This window comes from Schistosoma haematobium, chromosome 4, assembly GCF_000699445.3.
Source record: "Schistosoma haematobium chromosome 4, whole genome shotgun sequence".
Taxonomy (NCBI): domain Eukaryota; kingdom Metazoa; phylum Platyhelminthes; class Trematoda; order Strigeidida; family Schistosomatidae; genus Schistosoma; species Schistosoma haematobium.
Window position 1 is genome coordinate 42329822 of NC_067199.1, and position 13926 is coordinate 42343747.

Here is a 13926-nt window from a genome sequence, read left to right on the forward strand (position 1 = left end):
ACATAATATAGATTTGATCTGATTTGATTGTTAAAACGCTAAATATTTCTTTGACGATTTTGATTTTGGTTATTACCCTGGAGAAGTCCAAAGACGTTTGCTGAACAAAACGTTGGAATTATTTTAAATTTCAATCTCTGAGATTATTTCAAATATAATTTTCACATATACTGACGTTTATCTATTTAGTATAAGAAGGGGTTATGTGGAGATTGTAATAATTTAAACAGTTGAGATCATGAGTCAATTGAAGCTAGATCACCATGGAAAACCTGGAAACACTGGACGACCGTTTCGTCCTATTGTAGGACTCCTCAACAGTGCGCATCCACGACCCCGCCTATCAGTCAAAAGCTGTAAAACTATTTTTATTCCTCGCAAATCCAACTTATCAGTAGCAAACATAGAAAAAAAATCTCTGCAAAAATCTAAGCAAAAAAACAATAATTTTTCAATCATTTCATCATTTGATCATGCATACTTTTTCTTCCATGATTAATAATGAAAATATTTAAAATCATTTTCTTTCCTTTATTACAGAGATTTATGCTGCTCAACTTTACTAGTAAGGTGAAACCCTAATAAAGAGGAAGCAACAAAATCAATGCAGAATAAACAGAACCAAGCTGTTGACTAAAGGTAACGACATGTTTGCAACCTCCCCCACGTATATAATTGTGTGCTTGTAAGTCGCTAACTTATATTTGCTTCAATTCATCTTGTATTAGTTATTTGTGCTGAGATTTAGCTTGCGGGACCTAAATTTCTAGTGACTAAGAGGGGCCAATTGCCTAAATGTGGACGAGACGATATACTGAGGTTGCTGGTTGAGTTGGAGATAAAGAAGCTTAAGGTCCTGAAAATCAAGACCATATTATTTGCTTTGAATAGACTTATCTCATATTGTTCATCATGGGCCTGTAGAATCATGGTATACTATGATATTAGTACTGCTCTAGTAATAGACCTAATCCTAAAATTGTAGATTTGTCATGATATAACTGCCTAATCTATAAGATCTTACGTATAAGTCATACCATCGTCTACACCAACTCATCGTATCGTAACGATCATCAATACTTGATGTAGGACAAGCTTAGGCTAGAGATAGAACAATATATTTAATATGAATAAAAGATATAAGATAACATTCAACAAGGACCACGCTTGCAAGGCCGAGCCATGCCACTCGATCAACTCCAATCAGTTCAACTCCATGTTCCCACCTTCTCCATCGTTCGGTATTTCTCCGCGTTAAATATTGAATATCTATTTTCCGAGTTGTCTCGTGTTCAGCTTTGAGGAATGTGTGGTTATGGTCCAATGCCACCACAGGCCAAATTCAAAAGATGCACAGCTTGGGTCATCCGATTTGAGTGTTACCTGTACAAAAAACCCACTCTCGATCAATTAGATAACACCGATAAATATTCGTTTTATTACGTACGAAAACAGGAATTCGGGCGAGCTAGTCATTGTATAAAGCAACACAAGTCCTCAGGCAATATTACTACCAGAAACACGACCGATTGTCGTGTAGAAGGACGCTTGAATAGTAGTTAGTTCCCAATGGCTCAGAAGCAACCGATGATCCCTCCTAATAAGCACCCTACAACTGAAATCATTACATTACTATGTGGGGATGCTTCACACATTAGCGAACCTATATATGAAGTAGCGGATCTTAATGGGTTCTGTTGCAAACAACAGTTATACATAGATGTATGAGTTATCGTGTAATATCAGCCAAATCAATGTCACAAATGATGAATGATTTGCCATCCACACGAGCAACGCCCGACTTTCCATTCGCAACAACGGGGGTAGATTATTTCGTTCCGATCAAAATTAAAGAGGGTCGTAAATTTCAAAATTGCTACTGTTGCCTATTGATATATTTCGATGCGTGAACAGTCCTCCTGGAAATTGCTAGTGTACTATCAAGAGATTCCTTTTTGATGGTATTGTCACGAATTATAGACCGAAGAGGTGTGCCCGAGAAAATATACACTGATTGAGGAACTAATTTGTTGGGTTAAAGTGGGAGTTACAATGCATAAAATTATGAGCAAAGCAATGATTGAACGGGGTATAGAATGGCACAACAGTCCTCCTCGTGAATGTCATCGTGAAGGAACTTGGGAAAGACCAGCAGGAATTGTGCGTAGAATTTTGAGGAGACAGTTTTGTTAGGTAAGCAAACATTAGAACATCAAAATTTATGACCACCAGAGGCATACGTAAGATCTATTTTAAAGTTATTTATTAAAATGTGAATATTTTACAAGTGGATTCGAAGTATAAATTCAACTCTACCACTTGTAAACAATGAAAAAGTAGTCAAATCACATGTCATTCATTCATCAATATGAATTATTAGATGGAATGATAATTCCTATTCAAAAGAATGAAAATTAGTGATCTGAAAGGAGAAGGTAATTTAATGAATGTATTCATAGTTTGAAGCTGATTTTTTGGTAGAGATCATGAACCGATTGATGTTGAACCATTGAAAACCTGGACTGAAAAGATAGACTATCATGGAAAACCTGGATGGCCATTTCGTCTTACTGTGGGACTTCTCAGCAGTGAGAATCTACAAGCCCACCCCACACGAGACCGATAGGTCCTCGGTTCGAATCTTGCGAGACGGGATCTTGTACGCACACTACTGATCAGTCCCATAGTAGGACGAAACAGCCGTCCAGTGCTTTCAGGTTCTCGATGGTGGTCTAACTTCAATTGACTCATAATCTCAACTATTGAACTAATAATAATATTAATAGTAACAGTGTAATGAACAAGAACACGAGTTAGAACAATCGAACACAATTAAATATGAAATTACAAAACATTTTACTAAAATCCTAGAACTATACAGTAAATATTTAATTTGCAAAATATTAATCAATGGTCTAAAACTTGACTGTTCCTTTTGCAGAGTGTCAATCAATCATCTCAGATTTCATTTCTATTGAATTTTCATATCAATTGCTTTCCATTTCCGTTCTTTCCTACCGAAATACATACCATTCCTGACTATTGTTATATGCTACTTATGTGAATATAAGTAGTTCACAACACAGTAGTAGTGTAGCGAACAAGACATTCCTGACTCGCATAATATGCTACTTATATCGATATAAGTAGCACGCCCGACCGAAGCTGCTACCTTGACGCGGTGGTCGGGCTTGCCTATCGTCATGACCCAACCGAGCTATATTGGCTGGAACATATGTTCCTGTTGGTTCTACCACGCCAGGCAGGTCGATTGGAGAACGGTAAGACTAAAAGCAGCAACTCAAGGTCTGAGGGCGAAGTCGTACTGCTGACTGTAGAGAGGTGTGACAGCAGTAAGGTGTTTCCCTCGGACAACCAACATCTGCAGCGATGCTGCCTTCCACAAGGAGGGATGGGGTTAGAAAAGGTCGACCCTAAAAATGTTACACCTCATCTTACCTCACGGATTTCCGTCTCCGGCGGTAAGGCCCTTTGAAGAACGGAGCTAACACATTAAAAACCTTCCACAAAAAGACCGTGCGCGACCGGCCTCAAGCAGTTGTCCCTTGGGCTCTGCGGTCACGCTCCCAGGTCGTTAAGACCAACACTAATCCAATTTCCTTTCCAGGTTCCTCAAGAAATACCCTTCCACGGTGTGGGCAGCCGGGAAGTGACATCAGCCCTCATACCCGTAACAGCACACGAGACCAAGTTGGTCACATTCAAATCCTTCCTACATCTCCTAATACCTCTCTTATCTCCATGACTAACCCTCCTCATGTCCCTTTATCACCTCGCACCGCTAGGGCAAACGATTCGAGTACGCGGAACGCCATTACTGGTCTCCTGAAACCACGCTCTAAACTATACGTAGGAGCTTTTAATGTACGATCACTGTGCCAAATAGGTCAACAGGCTCCCTTAGCCACGACTTTATAATCTCGCGCCATCGATGTGTGCCGCGTTTCCGAAACGCACATACAGGATCCGAGTAGCTTTGTTCATTTGACATCACCATATCAAAACAAAGAACCAACTCGTGTATCTGGAAGCCCAGATGCTGCTTCTCGTGGACTCGCCGGCGTACGTATAGCATTGAGTCCTAGGGCAGAACTAGCTCTCTTAGAGTGGATCCCAGTAGATGGTCGTTTGTGCGCTGTCCGACTGAACGGAACAATAAGGACTCGGAAAGATAAGGACACTCGTCGTTGCCTCTTCGTCGTCTCTGCCTATTCTCCCACTGACTGCAGCTCAGATGATGTCAAAGATGAGTTTTACAGAAAGCTTTCCGACCTTCTCCGAAAAGCTAGGCGCTCTGATGTAGTAATAGTGGCCGGTGACTTTAATGCTCAAGTAGGTAAAATAAGCGAAACGGAAAGACACCTGGGTGGATCTTACGGTGTCGTGGCTCAAAGAACAGATAATGGCGACCGTCTGTTGCAGCTATGCTCAGATAACCGCCTGTTCCTTGCAAATACTAACTTTAAGCATAAGGAAAAACATCTTTTAACATGGCGACCCCTAATTCATCCCAACGTTGGACCCAAATAGATCACATTGCTATCAGCCACCGATGGAGGGGCTCGATAGAAGACTGTTGCTCGTTCTGGAGCACATGCTTAGATACAGATCATGCTTTAGTGCGGGCGCGTGTTTGCTTGCGTCTTACTGGACGTAGGAAAGACGCTACAAGGAAACCTCTTAGGGTCCTGTTTAATGATAGTCAAGCTAAGAGTATATTTCAGGAACAACTAGGAAAACAGTTAGGCAGCCATGTATGTGATGCCCACCCCGAGGCGGCATGGAATGATATCCGAAAAGCTGTGGAAACAGCAGTGATATCTGCTAGTACGGTAACCCGTAAGGTTAGGGAGCAACACTGGATCTCGGCAGCATCTATCGCACTGATAGATGCTCGGAAACTCATTCCACCTGGCCGTGAACATAATGAGGAGCGGAGTTAGCTTAAGCGCAAGCTGACAAGAAGTCTACGCAATGATCGCGAACAGTGGTGGGTAGCGAAAGCAAGAGAGATGGGAAAGGCAGCGGCAATAGGTAATAGCAGACAATTGTTCAGACTCGTTAAGGAAACCGGAATTAGGAACCCGACCGTTAGCGAAACAATCTCAGAGAAATATGGACATATTATACATTCTCAATCCAGGAGATTGGATCGGTGGGCAGAACACTTTAGGGATCAGTTCAACTGGCCTTCAGCCACACTTCAGTTTCCCACGATCTCTAGTCAACCTGAATGGCAAGTTAATGTAGGTTGTAGTGTCAGTTATTATGACAAGCCCATATACCTTATTCTAACTTCCGGACATCCTATTTTATTCATTTTACTCGAGCCATATTTTGACCTTGTTAATTATTCGCTTATTAGCCTTGACTGTTTTCACATGAGCTTATATGTGTGTACACTTCATGTCCCATGATTCATCACATGTCTGTAGTTTATTTTGTCTGCCTATAAATACTGAGTAACGCTTAATTAAAGTGGAGTTGGCTTCCCAGCCATCCTCCCTGTGCGTCATTTTGCTTGGCTCTGTTTCATTCACTTCATATGCAAAATATATGTATGCACAAATCAATTCTCGTTATTCGACTTATTTAATTCCGTTATTGGATAACGCGATTTAAGTTTACGATGATAAACGAGAATAGGTGATAACAATCATTCGTATAATCTAAATGGAGTCAGATCACCGGGCCACTACAAGGTCCTCCGTCCCTTTACGAAGTTGAAAAAGCCATAGGAAATCTGAAACGAGGGAGAGCATCAGGCTCTGACGGGTTTACTCCTGAGATTTTTAAGGATGGTGGTCCAGTATTAGCAATGAGATTAACCGAGGTCTTATGTAGAATTTGGGAACTGGACGTAATCCCATCTGACTGGTCTCAATCACTGATTGTGCCAGTCTATAAGAAAGGACAAAAGTCCTCTTGCGACAATCACAGAGGAATCAGTTTGACTAATATGGTGTCTAAAATATTAGCTTCAATAATACTTCGACGCCTAACTAAAGCTCGCGAAGAGCAGACTAGAGAAAACCAGGCTGGTTTTCGACCTGGACGTGGTTGTATAGACCAGATATTCACACTACGTCAGTTTCTAGAACACAGACACACATTCAGACGCCCCACAATGGTAGTATTTCTCGACCTTAAGGCGGCATTCGACTCTGTTGATCGTGAGGTTCTATGGCAGTGTTTGTCACTGAAAGGAGTACCAAAGAAGTACATTAACCTTATAAAAGCTCTCTACTCGAACACAACTGGTAGAGTGAGAGCTTATGGCGAACTGTCATCAGAATTGATCACCTCAAGTGGTGTTCGTCAGGGCTGTCCACTCTCTCCATTCTTGTTTAACTTTGTCATTGACGTACTTTTAGAGATAACACTTTCCTCGTCTAGATTTCCAGGGGTTGAACTTCCCCTGGGAGGTTCACTTGTTGACTTAGAATATGCTGATGACATAGTTTTATTTGGTGAAGACGCTGACAAAATGCAGAGTCTTCTGACCACTCTAAGCAACAATGCAAGCATGTTCGGGATGCGATCCTTCCCCTCGAAATGCAAAATGTTGCTTCAGGATTGGGTTGCATTAACACCCGAATTAATGATAGGGAGTGAAGTAGTTGAGCGTGTCGACCGCTTCACTTATCTTGGAAGTTTCATCAGCCCTTGTGGTCTGGTGTGTGACGAAATCTCAGCACGGATACAGAAGGCTCGACTAGCTTTTGCCAATTTGCGTCATTTATGGCGTAGGCGAGATATCCGTCTACCAACCAAGGGACGTGTTTACTGCGCAGCAGTTCGTTCCGTCCTACTTTATGGCAGTGAAACATGGCCGGTAAGAGTAGAGGATATTCGTAGGTTACTAGTATTCGATCATAGGTGTCTTCGAAATATTGCTCGTATATCCTGGGACCATCGAGTAAGTAATGCAGCTGTTAGGAAACGGGTACTAGGTAAGGATGGCAAATCAATTGATGAAGTGATGAAACTTCATCAGTTGAGATGGCTTGGACACGTGTTACGTATGCCCAACCACCGACTACCTCGACGTGCTATGTTCAGTGGTATAGGAGTAGGTTGGAAGAAAGCTAGGGGCGACCAGACCAGAACATGGCACAAGTCCATGAAGTCACTGACAAGTGGACTGAGTCATGTTGATAGGTGTAGACTACCTGGTTGGGGACCACGAGATGATAGCAACCGATGGTTAGAGACCCTGAATGACATGGCTCAAAATCGCTTGCAATGGTGTGCGCAGGTGCATCTACTCTTTGTGTTCTCCCAAATTCTAATCTTCCGATTTCTTCATGTCCCTTTCTTTTTTTCTCTTTCCAAATTTATTTCACTGTATTATACTCCTTGAATAACATCTTCAAACCCTAATCCTTCGGATTACTGCTTATAATCTTACTACATCTAGCACTACGGGATTTGGATCGATAACTGCATCTCTGTGCTAATGTGGTGTGGCAACTCGAACTGATGTACGTACGTACGAAGTTCTACGTTGTTACTGACTGACTGACTGATAAGTAGCACGCACCACAGTAGTAGTAATAACAATAATAATAATAATAGTAATAATACTAATAATGGTAATAGTAATGGTAATGATAGTAACAACAATAATAGTAAAGATATTGTATAGTTTTTTTTATGCACCAATAACCTTAACCATGAACATGATGTAAATCGTTTTATTAAGAATAATAATAATATTTAAGGAATATAATTATCATTTATGTTTCAATGAAACGCTTCTTATTCGACCTTAAATTGTTTTAATCAAATCCTGTTCAATTATAATAATAATAAGTAGTAATTATAATTAATTGATCATTTATTAGTTGAAGACCATTATTCAATAATGAATAGAAACAAAAAGGTTTTTATATGATTATCATTAATGGAATTAATAAGTATAGATATTTAATCTGATATTCATAATGATTGTTAGATGGTGTTGTGGGACTGAATTTGAGGTGCTAGTTAGAGTGGTCTGTTGAGTGGAGTTGACGTCGAATGAAGTGTTCTGGAGGGGTGGTATTAGATGTAGCAGTTGCTGTCGACGGAGAGGAGAGTAGGACATGCAGCTGCTGAGTGAACACCGGATTTAGATGGTTCAGCAGGTCGCTGGAGCGCAGGTGTTGAATGTCCTAAATGCTCGATAAACACCGGATTTTGGTGGCCCGCCAGATCGATGGAGCCATGGAGGTCATTGCGCTGCAGGCTCAACATTTTAAGGAAGAGCGTAATACAGACTGCAGAGAAGAAGAAAGTAGTATGGCGAGCAGAACCACCTCAAGAACGACTGCTTCAAAGGAGGGTGAGTGTGGTGTGTGCTATGGATATAAGTAGTATTTACCATCAATTGAAAGTGAAATTTCTGACGGTAGAAGGTGAAGAAGATCAAAGAAAAGAGAACGAGAACAAAGAATGATTGGTGTGGAAACCAAAGAATAATGAAATCTGAGATGATAGATTGATATATATATATATAGCTCAATTAGCTAACTTATCAGCCTTTCATTTTGTTAAGTTTTTTCACTGTTCATAAATTACCATTCTGCATTTAATATTGTGCTATCTAGATCTTTAATTGAAATAGATTACACTGATATGGTGATCAATTCGTCCATACATGATAGTCTTACCGAATTCTTTATGTGACACTCTTACAAACAATGCTATTGATGCAAAATATTATCTCTGTTCTTTGATGAATGTTTTATTACTAACAGCATTTACAACCCGGTTTATTTATATGTCTCTACTTCATTGAAAATGTATGACGAATGACTTTGTATTAGTACGTAAATAGAAGGATAGAAAAGATTGATATCAATATTGGTTATGCAGATTAAGTTTTTGATTGAGATCATTAATCGATTGATGTTAGATCATCATGGAAAACACAGAAGCATTGGACAGCTGTTTTGTCCTAGTTTGGGACTTCTCAGCATAGATAAATGGTTGCGCAGCCATTCATAAATCGATGGAAGCTAGACATTAACACCTTTAGATGCCGTTTTGATGGTTTAGAGGTCAAGTGTTCGAGAATGAGACCGGAGGTCCTGTTCGAATACCACGTGCGGAATCATGGGTGCGCACTGGTGAGGAATCTCATACTAGAAGAAAAGATTGTACCATAAAGTGATTCAAGATGGTAAGTATCTTTTCTATCGTTACACCATATAACTATAAATGCGAATATACAGCTTAGGTAAATGATTTCGTAGAAATGAAAATTCTCTTTACTTTCATTCAACGACACAATGGATAATTTAAATAATCTAAATAAATAGGCATACATATTGTGTTCAACATATATATAATGATTGGAAACAATCACATAGACTTAAACATAGTTAATGTACGGGAAAAATATAAAATCAAGAATCCGATTCAGACAGTTAGTCAGTTACAACGTAAGACCAGACACATATATGAATCGGTCCAAGTTGCCACACCTCACTCATTAGCACAACAAGATAAACACCGAATTCATAGAAGTAGTTAATTCAATGGTGGTAATATATAAAAGAAAGATTGCATATAAGGATATAGTACAGGAAGAAAGAATTAGTTTGTAGAAGGAAAGATATAAGGCAATTTTAATCTCATAGTCCAAGGGAAGATAGAAAGTGTATATACCGACGCCATTGTGATCGATTCTGAGTCATGTCACGCAAAGTCTCCAACCATTGGTTACGATAGTCACGTGATCCCCAATCAATAATTCTGCATCTACCAACATGGCTCAGACCAGAAGTTGGTGACTTCAAGCACTGATGCCGCGTTTTGGTTTGGCGGCCCCTAACGTTCTCCTTGTATATCTTCTGGTAGAACGAGACGTAATTACATTAAAATCTATGCACGCAAGCAAAAGTATAAAAGTTCTATGATACCTTACCTAGCAAATATACTCTGTGACGAACAGGTTGTTAGAGTTAACCTAGTCAATAACCTGTATTCTTAACATGTCTTTAATTTCAAAAGTTGTACAGTTTTTCGATTGTTTTTTTTCAAAAAACCTTTTTTCATTTTTCTTGTATTTGTTACGTAAGTAACTTGTTGAAATACCCTGTGCTGAGAACTGTACCAAAACATAATATTGAATAAAGCCATTAATAGTAATAATAATATACTAGTCAGCATTTGACACAACATTACAGAGCATCTCGATAAAATCTGAGAACCATATATCAAATCGTTAATTTGCAAAATGTCCACCAATTGTTTCAAAAAGCCTCAGATTTCATTGTCCTTGCATTTTCATACAAATTGCATTCTATTCCTGCTCTTGCTTTCTTGATCTTCCCTCATCTTCTGCTGCCAGACATTGCAATCCTGACTCGCGTCATATACTACTTATATCAATATAAGTAGCACGCACCACAGTAGTAATAATAATAATAATAGTAGTAGCAGTTATTGTTGTAGAATTTATTTTGATTGAATAATATTGTTACTTAAAATGATACATATTTTTCAGTTATTAGCAAATTATTTATCATATCACCATATTGATTTTTACACCTCTCTGACCTTTAATTATTATAACAAAAACATTCTAATCATCTTATTATATTCACCAAATTATTTATTTGACCTAATTATTTAAAATAATCAATAATGTTACTTAGGTAAGTTATATAGAGTTACGGTCCTATCAATAAAATCAGATTGATGACCAATCATTAACTCAGTGAAAGGTTTATATATATGTAGATAAATAATGATAGTTACATATAATAAGTCACAGACAACTTAGAATGTATCGTATAATTCGGATGATTTTAGCTGTAAGTTTATATTGTCGAAATTTCTATCTTTTTTAAACACGTATTTAAATATAAAAAGATTACTGAACATTTCCATTGGTAAATAACATTGATTATTATACATAGAATGATTCTAATTTTTATTTACGAGGTAACTATGCTTAATCAGGTTAACTTATTTGTAACTTTCAATGTGAAATACCGATTCAGAGTCAAATACACAATAGATATTTTCATCAGCACTTTGTGCTGATGATGTCGTTCAGAAGAACGATGAAAGCTCCACGACCAAACCATCCAGCTCAGAGAACAAAACTCCACCAAAATCATCCACCTGAGCTACAAATCTTCTCCACCATCTCAATATAAAGGATCCTTTAAAGTCGAAAAATACTGAAATAATAACAGATTAAATAAAATCAAAGATACTTTTCCTTGAGTGGTTAACCATGAATGTCACTTTCGGAATTATACACGTATTGACGCAAATATTTTGTAAATACTATCGACTGTATGTAGACTAGTGGCATAATATCGGTGAATGTTTAAACATTCGAACATTTGTCTGTAAAGGATTGTTGAGATTGGTGACTTTCACAGAAATCATGAACCCCGACCCCGCTCTGGAGAACCAAACTGTTGACCTTCGGTCTCACGCACAAATGTCTTGGTTGGGAATTTGTGCTCATGTATGATCTAACAAAAAAATTAAACAAACAATCCAGATCAAGTGGAAATTATGAAATATTTAAATAGTACGTCTGGAATCAAATGATTCCCATTTTCATCTCTAATTAGTTCTATATATAACGTGACGATCGCCCAGTCCCATCACCGGAAATGAGGGAGTTGTTAACAGTGTGGACGGAGGTTAAAGACATGAATCATTTAATTGCAATTCAGTAATATAAAGATAACGTGCTCATTCTGAAGTTTGAATACTTTGGTTCGATCGCTAGTAGATTCGTGGGTACGTACTGTTTAGAATTTCCGACCTAACGCTGTCCAGTACTTTCTAGTTATTAGTAATATCACAAATGATGATAATCCGTGACACAGACCACCTAATCTATCCGCAACATATCTCACTATGATGACTGATCACATATATCAAAATCTCATATGTGAAAGTCATGAGTAAATGATAAAATGGTGTTATACTACCCAGAAAACCAGGATCAGTACAGAGATGCTTAGTACTTTTTTAACAAAATGCAAAGCTTAACGCCAGATACCACCCATCCTATGAAAATCTTGATACAAAAAACCTATATTAGTGCTTAAATCGTTTGGTGGTGATAAGAAACAGAATCGTGACAGTATCGTGCTATCAGAGCAAAATTACATCAATTACTTGCTGCTTCAGTATATTCTACCTAAGGCATAATTTAACGAGAGTCTGTGGTGGACTAAAAACTATATTAACTCAGAAATGACAATAAAGTTATTACGTCCAGAAGTTAGTGTTATAATATATCAGTTATAATTTATAAATACAAAGACAAATTATGAGAAGTTACTTAAATCATCAGGCTTTGGCGTGTTCCACTTGGATTTGGTACCATAATTCACATTTATAGAAAATTGATAATTCCAATAAGGTTGTTATGATTTCAGTAATATAGCCAGATGTAGAATATAATGGAAATATAGCTGCAGTCTATAAATGTAGATAATAGATATTTCAGAGTTCCATTATCATAACCACAGGCAATCGAGAACGAGAGACGTGTGTATAGTAGTCTATTTACAAGCAGTTAACAAGGTATGTCATGCTATGAACCATTTAGAACGGAAGAGCGTGAGTTCAAGGTCATACACTCAAACAACCTTTAGAATCATTTTGTGATAAATGTACAAAGTGTGAAAATTAACAGACAAAAAAATAAAAAAAACCTTACAAAATAAGTTTGTCATGTCTATCTCCACAATTTTATTCTCCTTTATCCACTTTTTAGAGTAAACTCTTCACCAATTCATGTTATTGATGATATATTAGATAATAAAATTTATAGTCATAACGATTGCTTAACATGATTATGAATTTCATTCGTATGGTTCTCAGGTCTTTGCGTGTGGGGTTATTCATTCTTTTTGAACATGTAATAAAAGTACCATATCTGGTACCTCTGAGCATTTTTCCGTTCATTTAGTAATTAACACTAAGGATTTCATTTTAATAATTAAAAATTATTTACATACATCTTGTGAAAAAACGGCTTCGTACCGTATCTCATCATACCGGATGGAGAAAGTAAATAAAATGAAAGTTAGAACTACAAAAAAAGTCGAAACCTACTGATTAGTACGAAATGAAGATTATAAAGCAGGTAGAATTAACATTTACAGTTGATGGTTAGGGTTGAAAATTAGATCTAAAGTTTTCATCACGAACTGACATAAACTCTATTTAGCCAAAAGAATGCATGAATTTCGCGCCAAAACTCGTGACTCGTTATCTTATACCTGATTGGTTTGTCCATAAATGATACTCTCTCCGCTTTTTTACCGAGTAATCTAAAACTATAACTGATATTCCGAGAATCAAACTAAGGAATTTATAGACCTACTGGAAAGTATGTTTTATCCCTATTTTCGCTCTTGAAATGTGTTGAATGGAATTTAATTAGCACCAACGAATCGACATGACAACGGTTGCTACTAACTAGTGAATTATTGTGCAAAAGTATAGGGCGTCCAAAGATTAAACATGATTGAGACCTTATTTAGTAGACTTTAGTCACAAGCTAGCTTCCTCCTATACAAATGAGCTTGACAGAACAAACAATGAAATTGAAAATATAGTCTGCTGAATGTTTTAATTATTTTTTCATAGTAAACTTCTCATACACTTTTTTTGAGATACCTACATTCATTTTGGATATAAAACTATCCAGTACCTTGGTAAACATTAGTAACTCAAAGACTAATCCCTCACTTTGCTTAATCTGTGGTATTCAGTCTGTATTCTTTTTCAAGATATGGGTCGTAAAAAGATGTATCTTTTACAACGTCTCCATGAGGATATCAGTTCATTTTATCTATTGCGTATTTAGTAGTTGTGCTTTTTTTTCTACTACATTCAATTTGCCTTATTAATACAAATGCTTGAATTATCCAA